The following is an 11,896-nucleotide window of genomic DNA, read 5'->3' as shown; positions in this document are numbered from 1 at the left end:
CCGCTTTGGCGGCCGCCTAATCTATTTTTTATTATTATTATTATTATTTTTTTTAAATAATATTTTTATTTGATTATTTGATCTAAAATTTTATAAATATCATTTATATTCATAATTTTGATGAAAATTACACTATATTAAGTTTATATATTCTATTTGTGTGTTTTATACAATCTTAAACATGAAAATGTATTAATGTTATACACAATTAAAGATTAACATATTTTATAACATAGTAAACCATCTAAAAATTCCGATCCGCATAATTTCCGATTAATCCCCGATTTTCTCTTTAGGCGCTAGGCCCAACCCGACCGCCCGATTAGCGCCTAGCGCGTTCCCGAACAGGGGTTTTTAGTAAAGAAAAAAAAACTTATTTTATAATTTTTGGGAGATTTACCAGAATCTTTTATATATATATATATATGTGTGTGTATTGTGGCAAGAATAAATAATTAGTGTTGACGCCAAATAAAAATGGTGTTCGACAAATCAGGTTACACGTTTGGTCGAATATTAATATCTAATATGAACAATAATTATGGACACGTGTAATGTTACAAAGAACGACCATCTATGTGTTTTACCAGGTGGAATGTATATGGGGGAACAGACCACAACGCTCTAGATTAAGTGCTCACCAAAGTTAAGTTTGAATGCTGTCTCTTTGAACACATTCAAACTTGTTAGAGAAAGGCTTGCTGCTTGGCTACGACCGGAATATTTCAGAACCAAAACGAATGGGGGGTACACTTCATGCCATTGGCTGACAAACGGTATTTACACTTCATGCCATTGGCTGACAAACGGTATTTACACTTCATGCCATTGGCTGACAAACGGTATTTACAAGGGTGGTTGTGGTTGGTTTTTCCAAAAGTTGGATACACAGTTTCACGGTATTAGGAAAGGTATCAAACGCAAGTCGGTTTGGTGCAAGCTTATATTGCACAGACCAAACGATTCCTCACTGGTTGTTTTAGATTGATTCTTGTTTGGAATATGTTGAGTTCAACCCTTAAGATTATGTTTCGGTCACTAATGATTTGGACACAATGGTGGAATAAACTCTTGGCATGTATGATGATAATTTCTTGGACAAATTGGATCCTATATGGCTTGTGCTTTCTTCTTTTATGTCTGATTTGGATAACTGAGGATGATAGAAGAGAATTATTAAAGCACATATGGGTGGCAAAGTCAAGACAAATTTTATTGGTATTAAGGAGGAATTCGGGAATCATCAAATCCAACGACGCAAGCTCTAAAGAGTATCTACATATATTTATTAAATGAGAGTCTTAAGCTGGAATTGTAGAGGTGTGGGTAGCAAATAGACTTATACATTATCTCCGAGAAATATGGCAGAAACATAAACCAGATTTCTTATTTTTATCTGAAATAAAGCAGGAGTTAGAGTTTGTTCAAGATTTTCAATCACATTTTGGATACGATAATTTGGTAACGGTGGACCCAATTGGAAGAAGTGGTGGATTGGCTCTCTTTTACAATAACGAATATCAGGTTAAGATCTTATATTCAAGTAACATAATGATAAATGTGAAGGCGGTGGCTCTTGGAAAGAGGATTTTCATGACTTTTGTCTATGGTAATCAGGTTCAACAATTGAGGGAACAAGTATGAGAACGGCTAACAAGATATGGGCTTTCGTGATCTGAACCCTGGTCTATTATTGACGATCTTAATGAGATTACTGGAAATCATGAGAAAGATGGAGGTGCGTTAAGGAGTGCAGACTCGTTCATTCCATTTAACAATATGATCAGGAACAATGGCCTATTAGAGTTTCCGACTCGGAGAAACAAAATGTCTTAGCAAGGGAGACGGGGGAAAGGGAAAGGGGCAGTGATGGTTAGATGATGTCTTGATTGTGCAGTGGGAAACGAAGATTGGCACCCTATTTCCATGTTCTTATACAAAATATCTAGGAATGGTAGCGTCAGACCATCGGCCAGTGGTGGCTTATCTAGAAGACAAAGTGGTTAGACGGAAAGGATAATTTAGGTTTGATAAACGCTGGATCAGCCAGGAAGGTCTTATGGAGTCGATTGCTATGGGTTGGTCAGAGGATAATGAAGGGTAGATGGGGGACATTGTGGCAAAAATCAGCAATTGTCATCATGAAATTGCAAAATGGCTGAAAAATAAACAACCATATGGGAAGGAAAAGATAAATGAACTACATAAAGCTCTTAAGGAGGTTCAATCAGATGACAACATAACTCAGGAAGAAATTTTAGAGGTGTCTAGGAAATTACAAGACACCTACAAGGATGAAGAGGATTACTGGCACCAGAAAAGTCGGAACATGTGGTATACAACAAGAGATCTTAATACAAACTTTTACCACGCTTTAACGAAGCAGCGACGAGTTAAGAACATGATAGTAGGGTTACATGATGAAACTGGAAATTGGATTACGGAGAACAAGGGAGTTGAGAAGGTGGAAATAGATTATTTTGATGAACTATTTACCACCACTTCTCCATTAGAGTTTGATAGTTTCGTGGCGGAAGTAACACCGTGAATTACTCCACAAACGAATCAGCGAATACTGAGGATTGCGACGGAAGAAGAAGTCAGGAGAGCTTTATTTATGATGCACCCGGAGAAAGCGCCAGGCTCGGATGGAATGACGGCCCTCTTTTTTCAACATTCTTGGCATATAATTAAAGAAGATTTGGTAGTTATGGTGAATAATTTTCTGGTTTCAGGGGTAATGGATCCAAGGTTAAATACTCTAAACATTTGTATGATACCAAAAATGGAGAGACTTACAAGGATGACGAAATTACGGCCAATAGGTTTATTCAATGTAGGATACAAGATAATTTTGAAGGTCTTGTGTCAACGGCTGAAAACTTGTCTCCCTTCACTCATTTCAGAAACACAATCGGCGTTTATGGCAGGACGGCTGATTTCGGATAATATTCTAATAGCATATGAAATATTTCATGGATTACGAACCAATAAGGAATGCCAACGAAAGTATATGACCATCAAAACGGACATGAGTAAAGCATATGACAGGGTGGAATGGAACTTTATCCAGGCGCTACTACAGAAGCTCGGATTCGACCCCCACTGGATTAAATTAATGATAAAATGCATATCGTCGGTACAATATCGGGTTATTGAATAGCCAACCAATTGGGCTTATTATTCCACATAGGGGTTTACGACAGGGGGATCCGTTATCCTTTTATCTATTCATTTTGTGTACTGAGGGCAAGAGGGAGGAAAACAATTAACAGGGATGAAGGTAGCAAGAGCTTGTCCATCGATTTCCCATATGCTTTTTGGAGATGATAGTCTTTTCTTCTGTAAGGCACATAGGGAGAAGTGTCAAACCATTCTCAGGATATTAAAAGAATATGAGGCAGTATGGGGTCAACTTATAAACTTTCAAAAATCTTCGATTCAATTTGGCCACAAGATTGAAGAATCTACTAGACAAGAGATGAGAGATATCTTGGGTATACAAAATCTAGGGGGAATGGGGACCTATCTAGGATTGCCAGAAAATCTTGGAGGCTCCAAAATACAGGTCTTCAGTTTTGTGCATGAATGATTAAACAATAGAATCAATGGATGGACATTCAAATTCTTCACTAAAGGAGGAAATGAGGTAGTCATCAAATCTGTGGTCATGGATTTGCCAAATCACGTGATGTCTTGCTATCGCCTACCAAAGGCTACTGCAAAGAAGCTGACAAGTGCAACAACACAATTTTGGTGGAGCCTAGGGGGAGCACAAAAGGGGTGCACCGGAAATCATGGGATAAAGTCTTTGCAAACAAGGAAAAGGGGGGGGGGATTGGGTTTTAAAGATATCATGGATTTTAACATGGCAATGCTTGGTAAGCAGTTATGGCGCTTAATAAAAAAGCCTAACACGTTATTTGCTCACATATTTAAAGGAAGGTACTTTAGGAATGCCTCACCCTTGGAGCCGATCCGATCTTATTCTCCGTCGTATGGTTGGCGGAGTATAGTTTCCGCTAGATCTCTGGTAAGAAAATGACTAATCAAAAAGGTGGGATCAGGTTCATCTATATCTGTATGGATTGAGCCATGGCTCCCAACCACTCGCCCGAGACCAACAAATCAAAATCAACATAACAGTTACCCAGACCTTACAGTGAATTCTCTTATACATCCTGTTTCGCGGACTTAGAATTCGCAGGAAATTTCGGCATTAGTGGACCCACAGGATGTCAAAATCATAGAAAGTATACCTCTGAGCAATACCCAGATGGTAGATAGGGATGTATGGCATTTCACATTTATATACGGTGAAGTCGGGTTATCAGCTTGAAAGGGTTTATCTAGATAGGGAAAAACCACCAGATGTATTTGGACCTACAGTGGATACACTGAAGGGTTTTTGCTGGAAAATTCGTTGTCCACCGAAGTTAAAACACTTCTTATGGCAACTGGTGATAGGGTGTATCGCAGTCAAGAAAAATTTACGAGCGCGAGGAATACAACGATATATATGTTGGGCCCGATGTGGGGCACTAGAGGAATCAATAAACCATGTGTTTTTGAATGTTCTCCAGCGATTCAGGTGTGGGCACTCTCAAAGATACCGTCCAATCTGTCCATCTTTCCGACTAGCTCTCTCTTTACAAACATGGATCATTTATTTTGGCGAGTCATACCTCAAATGGACGATCATCAAATTGCATGGATACTATGGTATATCTGGAAAGGAATGAACAATAATGTTTTTAGTAATCTGGATACGGATCCCGGGAATGAACAAAGAGCAACACAGACTGCAGTAGATGTGACATTACCGACAATCCCTGGAAGATGGTGCTTACAGATGATTCCTGGAAGGATATGGATCCTTTCTCGGGCCAAGGTTGGTATAATACTTTGGAAGGGTTTGACGGTCTGATGGCGGCAAGAAATGTCCAGGCTAGTCTCTCACTTCTACATGCAGAGGTGGAAGCTTTGGTTTGGGCTATGGAGTGTATGCGAAATTTACGACAACATTATGTTACATTTGCAACGAATTGTTCTTAATTGGTGAAAATGGTTTCAAAACCAGAATAATAGCCAGCTTTTGTACGTTATTTGGAAGACATCAAGGTCTTGAAAGAAAGTTTTATTCGCTCAGAGATTATTCATGTATCAAGGAAGCAAACAGTCTTGCACGCAGTGTTAGGAAACATCCGTCTTTTGTCGTTCACATGGATGCAGAGCCACCTGTTTAGTTTTCAGAGTCATTATGAGTATGTTTTGGTTGATGACAAAAAAAAAAACTTCCATCTAATCGCGACTTTTTATTTTGGGATCAATTTGATTAGTATCCTCGAGACATCCTCTTAACATTATTTATGAATTGAATCGTGCCCATGTTATCGCCATATTTATTCTCACTAACATATAACATAGTTTTAGAAAATAGGTACACAATTGTGACATGTAAAATTTATTTAGAAAAAAAATTATTTTTCTATAAATTTAAATAAGGTAATAACTAATATTGTTTTATATAAATTTATACTTTTTGGTAAGAATTTTTAAATGTGATAATGACTAATAATTTTTTTATAATTCTTTAAGAGTTAATATTTCTATAAAAATATTTATTTTTAACAACATTTTTGAAATACACTAATAACTAATAATTCAGATATCACCATTATATATATATATATATATATCATATTTATAAAAAATAAACTAAATATAATTATAATTTATTTTTTTAATTAATTTACATATCACTCTTTTCACTAATTTCACTCTTTTCAAACGATGAATTTAAAATATAAAATAATAATATCAAAATGTAAATCATTATTTTTAATAGTAAAATAATTTTGCTAAAAAAATATTATTTAAAATTATTAATTTTGTGCATGGCGATGAAAACTTCTAGTTATACTATTATATATGCATTTACCATTCTTTTTTACTACCATTCTTATTTATTTAGTACTACGTATATTCTCGCCCAAGACCAGCAAATAGTAATCAACAATTTCATCAACCTGACCTTACAGTGGATTCACTCATCAATACAACTTCACATACATTGAATTCTCAACAGATTCAAAATCTGATGGAACCAAATGTTGTCAAGATTATAGAGAGTATCCCTCTGAGCAGAGTTCAAAGGAGGGATAAAGATGGCTGGCATTTTACCAAGAATAGAAAATATACGGTATGATCTGGTTATTAATCGGAAAGGGCCTACCCGGATTTTGAAAAGGCGACCCCAGTCTTTGGACCAAACATCACCCGTTTGAAGGCACATTCGTGGAAAATTTGTACCCCACCTAAGATTAAGCATTTTTTTGTGGCAAATAGTCTCGGGTTGTATATCGGTTAGGAAAAAATTAAGGATAAGAGGGATACAAGGAGACATTCAGCGTGCTCGCTGTGGAGCAGACTTGGAATCAATAAATCATGTATTTTTATAGTGTTCTCCGGCTGTCCAAGTTTGGGCTCTCTCACGGATCTCATCAAATCCACTCATCTTTCCTATTCAGTCAGTATTCACAAATACAGATCATTTTTTTTGGAGAGTCGAACCAAAAAATGGAAGATCACCAGTTTACATATTCTATGGTATATTTGAAAAGGTTGGAATAACATGGTTTTTAGCAACATCGATATTGATCCTAGAGACACATTTAAATTAGCAGAGACTGAAGCATCACTCTGGCTGGAGGCACAAACATCACATGCACAGAGGATCACCCAAACAAGAGATATGGTTTCCTCATCACTACCCCCTATACCAGACATGTGGTGTTTCATGGATGGATCATGAAAAGATCATGAAAACTTCTTGGGACAAGGAATACAAGAGCTAGTTTGTCTCCTCTTCATTCTGAAATTGAAGCACTCATTTTGGTAATGGAGAGTATGAGAAATTTATGACAGTACCACGTCTTGTTTGCAACAGATTGTTCTCAATTGGTGAAGATTGTTTCAGAACCAACAGAATGGCCAGCGTTTGCGAGCTATCTAGAAGATATTCAGTTACTAAAGGATTGCTTCAGTTACTCAAAGTTCATTCATGTTCCAAGAACGCTTAATGCAAGGGGGACAGTCTGGCACGCAGTTGATATATGGTGTTTTTGGCATCTTGTATATATGTTTTCTAACTGGTTTTCAAGTCTTTATCGAGTCTTTCTAGTTCTTTTCGAGTCATTACAGGTCTGGAGTTGCATTGGATGGGAGATGAACCAGCTGGAACAAAAGAGGCATAAAAGAGTGCAATTTGGAGTTTTTCACGCAGAGCAGTCTGACGGAGCAACCTGAGTGCCTGCTCCAGCGGCAGAGATTTTTAAGGAAGTTTCCAAATATTTCGTGATTTTACCTAGGGCTTCCCCATTTTTCTCCTGCAGCTGCCAGAGACCTGCAATATATATTCTCTTATTATTCTAGACATTCTACGCTACACTTTAGAGAGATTTTGGAGAGAGAAAACTTGTACTCTTGTTAAGGGAGAAGAATCTCTACATCCTTTGGAGAAGATTTCTAAACCCTCTTTGCTTTTTATTATTAATTCAGACATGTTTTCTTCATCTGTTATCTCTGTGATTTCTCTGTCCATGGCTGGGTAATCCACTTGCTTAGTATAGGGTGTTAGGGTTTTAGATCCATGAGTTAAACATAGATAAGTGAATCCATTGATTGTCTTCATTCATAACTATTTTTAATACTTGCATTAAGCTGGCCGCTTAATGTTAGATCCTAGGTTTAACCTGTTCATTAACCGTGTAATAGGTTGCTAGATCTGTTATGAATGAGCATTGCATCCCTAGTCAGAGAGAGTAGATATTAGGGTGTATTGTGAACATATCAGACTTGATCTCTAAAGCTTGCTAGCGCGACTTGATCCAAACGAGAATTTAGGCATCAAGACCGACTTGCAAAGAAATCAATACCACGAGAGTGGGTTGATTCAACCTGAGTGATCCGAGTTCTAGAACTTGAATAATTGTTTGGCTCACACTTGTTTAACATCCGATCAAACCACCCTAGGCTAGCATTCTTAATCATCTGAAAAACCTTAACTCAATCTCTTACTTGCTTGTTACGAAATCAACTTTAAAATCCCCATATTGTTTTAGCTTGATATTGATCCTATAGGAATAAAGTGTAATCATTGGTCTCTGTGGATTCGATCCTAAAGTGCTACATCGACATACCATTCGATTGTGGTAGTGTACACACTAGGTTAATTGGTGTGCGTATACATGTAATATCAATTTGGCGCCGTTGCCAGGGACCATCTTTTTACCTTTATTTTTCGGTTATTTATTTAGTCTAAGATCTCTAACTTGCTATATCCTTTTTGTTGCAGCTAATTTCTCAGGTGCATAACCAGTATACATACTCGGAGAAACGCACAAGGAGAGTTAGTTACATTTACCAACCAGGAGCTAGCAAGGTTAGAAAGAACAAATTGTCAACAACCAAGGCAATCCGACACCACTATGGGTGATCAAGCCAATCAGGATGATCTTATTGCTGCAATGGCACTCATGCAGCAGCAGATGCAACAGTTGCAGCAGACCATTCAAGCGCAGGAACAAGCTGCTCAGCAGCAGCAGGAACAACAGGTGCAGACTGCTTCAATCGGGCAGAGAAACCTTCCTTGCAACATCCCTACTACGTGCTCTGCCAATATTCCTCCACCCTGCACCAGGCAGGACTTCGAGACCAAGCCTGCTTTGATCGGTCTAGTACAGAGAAAGGTGTTCTCTGGTATCTCTACAGAAATTCCAATGGAGCATGTTGAGAGCTTCGAAAAATTTTGCAGTTTCACTCGCGCGAATGGCGTACCGCCAGACTACATCAAGTGCATGTTATTCCCATTCTCTCTTGATGGAAAAGCTGCACGGTGGTTGAACTCCCTCCCTACCAGCTCTCTCACTTCATGGGAAAAGGTCCGATCAGTGTTTCTCAACCATTTCTACTCTAAGGCGAGAACAACTGCATTGAGGAACAAGATCACCTCCTTCAGACAGCTCACTGATGAGCCTTTCTGCGACGCATAGGAGCGCTTCAATGACTATCGCAGAGAATGTCCTCACCATCGATTTGATGATGACTACCTCTTGGAAATTTTCTATGATGGAGTTGAATGGGAATTTCAGAGTGCTATGAACTCTGCCCGCAACGGAGACTTCATGACTCAGACCACTGATGGAGCGTTTGAGCTAATTGAGAACATGGGTGCTACCTCAGCCAATAAGAACGAGGAGAGCGATCGCTCTAAGAAAGGGTACAGTTCTGACACCCAGAAGATAGATGAGCTGACTGCCAAGGTTGATCAGCTACTGAAAAATAGCCAAGGGCACGTCTTCAGCATGGAGCAAGCTACGGCCGGGCAGATTCAGAACCAGAACCAGTCACAACCGCAGAGCAATCGGCAAGCTGTTCCAGCTGCCGGGAATAGTCAAGCAGATGAGCTGAAGGGTCTGGGTATTATGATGCAACATCTGTTGCAGGGTATGCAGATTCAGGGCAAGGCATTGAATCAGGTTTCTACAGACATCAACACCAGAATGAACAACATGTTCACCGAGCTGAATACAAAGTATGATACTGTGAGCAACCACATAAAGAGGATTGATGTTCAACTTGCTCAAACAGCTGAGAGTGTTAAGAGGCAGCAAGGTATGCTTCATGGAAAGAGTGCGATGAATCCTAGGGTTGAGCGCTGTAATGCAACAGAGCTGAGATGTGAGAAACCTGAGGGAAAAGAACCAGAGCAACTGTCTGCTGAGACTGCTCCAAGCGCAGAAGAGAGAACAGAGGAGCCTGCTAGCTCTGAAGTGACTGCTCCCGATGAACCTATTGAGATTCCACCAGTGCGAGTCTATGTTCCTAAGGTTCCATATCCAATCCCACCTAAACATCTGATGGATCCTATTAGTGCAGAGAAGCTGGCTGGGTTTACGAAGATGGTAAGAAGACTTTCTGAAAAGATCTCATTTGAACATGCTTGGGAGATTCGGCCATTGCGTATGTTCTTCAAACATTGCAGAGAAACTCGTGAGGAAATTAAGGCTCTCTTTACTGAAGCATTGACACCATCACTAAAGGTATTGCCTAAAGTCAATGACCCTAGAAAGTTTGTTTTTCATTGTTCCATTGCTGAAGTGTAATTCAAGGAAGCTCTTTGTGATTCTGGGTCTAGTGTGAACCTTGTCTCAAAAGCGATTGTAGACGAGCTGGGCATTGTGGACATTGAGCCTTCTTTGGTGACTTTGGCTTTTGAAGACTCTTCCATGGATGTCTCTTATGGCACAATTCGCAATCTTCATGTCCAGGTTGGGGACTGTGTGGTCCATACCGAATTTCAGGTTGTTGAGATGGGCAAGGATCATGAGATGCCTTTAATCTTTGGAAGGTCATTTATGGCTACAGTAGGAGCAGTCGTCGACATGCCTAATAAGAGAGGCTCCTTCTCCAATATCAACAAGAAGGTTTTCTACAAGGCTGTCCCAACCAGATCACAAATCATTTACGCCATTTGCGTCTCAGTGGTTAGTGGAGAACAGCTGGAAATTGTTCCTAAGAAGGAACTTGGTAAAAAGGGTGAGATCAAAGAAGTTTTGGATGGAGATCCTCACACTGATACCAAGAAATTCAGTGGGAATGCAAGGGTGAAAGAAAAAGTCCAGAAGAAAAGGGTCAAGGGTGACCCTATGATGACTTTGATACCTCAGTTGTGTGATGAGAAATCCATTGAGTATGAGGTAAAGTGCAAGGGTACCTCTAAACCTTTCTCTAAGGTCAGAGTAATTCTCACACATGAGCTGAAAAAGAAAGGAGAAGGTGCTGTGAAAGGGTTGTTGAGCAGAGTTTTGAAGTTGAACATGTCTGATTGTGGAGCTTGTTTTGGAACAAGCCCTCATGCTCAACCCGACTGATCCTTGTCACCAAGTCAAGCTAGTGACTTAAACCAAGCGCTTGGTGGGAGACAACCAACTGGTAAGTGTAAATATAACTTGGTTTTATTTTGTTTGCTTATTTTTAGTTTTAGTTTATTGAGTCTCAGGTCAAAAATCAGAAAAACCCGAGATACTTCAAAAATTATGGGTTGCAGCAACGGAACAACCTGTCCCTTGAAAAGAACGGTTGTTCCAGGCGACCATCTGACGATAGAACACCCAGAATTTTCATGGAGCACCCGCTCCACTCAGGTAAGTATCTCAAAAAAATATATTTATTCTTGTTATCACCTTCTCTCTGATTTATTTTCACACCAGGGACGTTGTGAAGTAAGTCTGGGGGAGGGTTTTCGTCGTTTACTAACTCGTTTCTTTCTTTTGTTTTTCTTTTGAGTTAATTTGAGTCAGTTTTTATGGTCGAGTCAGTCAAAACTTTGTGGGAATTAGGACCTTATTCCGTGTTGATCACTAACCACCTCGTGCTTTAGTTATCTTATTCAGTGACCTTAGCGGTGGCGAAAGACACACATGTGGACCTGGAACACCCTGACATATCTCACTTGATTCTCCAGAAGTTTTCAACCGATCAGGTTACACTAGGTAAACTTAACTCCACCTAACTTGAACTTAATCTTGACTGAAATTCTTCTTGTTATGGGCATTAGATCAGGGAAACGAGAACACACTCAGGACTTCTTATCCTTTTTATCCATCTTGCTGATCCTGAGTGACTAGCTCATCTTTAGCTAGTTCCCACCCTACACCTTAGCCTTTATTCCACCTTCATGCATTTGTTTTTCAGTGTCATATGTGCAGATATGTGCAAAAAGTTCGGAGAGGAAAGGATTGACGCAGCCTTTTACTCGTTACTGCTGCAGAAATTCAGTCAGAAAGGAGAACAAGCAGATTAAGGGAGCAACCGCTCCATAACCAATGAACTG

This window comes from Brassica oleracea, chromosome C9 (genome assembly GCF_000695525.1).
Source record: "Brassica oleracea var. oleracea cultivar TO1000 chromosome C9, BOL, whole genome shotgun sequence".
NCBI lineage: Eukaryota > Viridiplantae > Streptophyta > Magnoliopsida > Brassicales > Brassicaceae > Brassica > Brassica oleracea.
Note: the sequence above shows the minus strand (reverse complement) of the source record.